Source organism: Cebus imitator, unplaced genomic scaffold (genome assembly GCF_001604975.1).
Source record: "Cebus imitator isolate Cc_AM_T3 unplaced genomic scaffold, Cebus_imitator-1.0 Scaffold64, whole genome shotgun sequence".
NCBI lineage: Eukaryota > Metazoa > Chordata > Mammalia > Primates > Cebidae > Cebus > Cebus imitator.
In genome coordinates this window covers 7,896,014-7,897,606 of record NW_016107379.1, presented here as the reverse complement: position 1 = coordinate 7,897,606, position 1,593 = coordinate 7,896,014, and the positions used below count along the sequence as shown (strand labels likewise).

Genomic DNA, 1,593 nt, shown 5'->3' with positions numbered 1-1,593 from the left:
TCAAATCCAGGAAATACAGAGAACACAACAAAGATACTCCTCAAGAAGAGCAACCCCAAGTCACATAATCGTCAGATTCACCAGGGCTGAAATGAAGGAAAAAATGCTAAGGGCAGCCAGAGAGAAAGGCAGGGTTACCTGCAAAGAGAAGCCCATCAGACTCACAGCAGATCTCTTGGCTGAAACCTACAAGCCAGAAGAGTGGGGGCCAATATTCAACATCCTTAAAGAAAAGAAATTTCAACCCAGAATTTCATATCCAGCCAAACTAAGCTTCCTAAGTGAAGGAGAAATAAAATCCTTTACTGACAAACAGTTGCTGAGAGATTTTGTCACCACCAGGCCTGCCTTACAAGAACTCCTGAAGGCAGCACTAAATAAGTAAAGGAACAACCAGTACCAACCACTGCAAAAACATACCAAATGGTAAAGACCATTGACACAATGAAGAAACTGCATCAACTAACGAGCAAAACAACCAGCTAGTATCAAAATGGCAGGATTAAATACAGACATAACAATATTAACCTTAAATGTAAATGCACTAAATGTGCCAATCAAAAGACACAGACTGGCAAATTGGATAAACAGTCAAGACCCATCAGTGTGCTGTATCCAGGAAACCCATCTCACGTGCAAAGACACACACAGACTCAAAATAAAGGGATGGAGGAAGATTTACCGAGCAAATGGAGAGCAAAAAAAGCAGGCGTTACAATCCTAGTCTCTGATAAAACAGACTTTAAATCAACAAAGATCAAAAGAAATAAAGAAGGGCACTACATAATGGTAAAGGGATCAATGCAACGAGAAGAGCTAGCTGTCCTAAATATATATGCACCCAATACAAGAGCACCCAGATACATAAAGCAAGTTCTTAATGACCTACAAAGAGATGTAGACTCCCACACAATAATAGTGGGAGACTTTAACACTCTACTGTCAATATTAGACAGATCAACGAGACATAATATTAACAAGGATATCCAAGACTTGAACTCAACCAAGCAGACCTAATAGAATATCTACAGAACTCACCACCCCAAATCTGCAGAATATACATTCTTTTCAGCACCACATTACACTTACTCTAAAATTAACCACATAATTGGAAGTAAATCACTCCTCAGCAAATGCAAAACAATGGAAATCATAACAAACAGTCTCTCAGACCACAGTACAATCAAATTTGAACTCAGGATTAATAAACTCACTCAAAACCACATAACTACCTGGAAACTGAACAAAATGCTCCTGAATGACTACTGGATAAATAATGAAATGAAGGCAGAAATAAAGATGTTCTTTGAGACCAATGAGAATGAAGACACAATGTACAAGAATCCCTGGGACACATTTATGGCAGTGTCTAGAGGGAAATTTATAGCAATAAATGCCCACATGAGAAGCAAGGAAAGATCTAAAATTGACACCCTATTGTCACAATTAAAAGAACTAGAGGAGCAAGATCAAATAAATTCAACAGCTAGCAGAAGATAAGAAATAACTAAGATCACAGCAGAACTGAAGGAGATAGAGACATAAAAAACTCTTGAAAAAATCAATTAATCCAGGAGCTGTTTTTTTTTTTTT

General features: G+C 37.8%; 1 protein-coding gene and 1 long non-coding RNA gene across 2 annotated transcripts in view; one reads left to right on the top strand and one right to left on the bottom strand.

The window, feature by feature from the left end:
* Positions 1 to 1,593, top strand: part of HSDL2 (hydroxysteroid dehydrogenase like 2) — an 82,845-nt gene that overhangs the window by 61,563 nt on the left and 19,689 nt on the right. The window lies entirely within an intron of this gene.
* The window catches only part of LOC108305638, a 22,689-nt gene that overhangs the window by 20,511 nt on the left and 585 nt on the right, over positions 1 to 1,593 (bottom strand). The window lies entirely within an intron of this gene.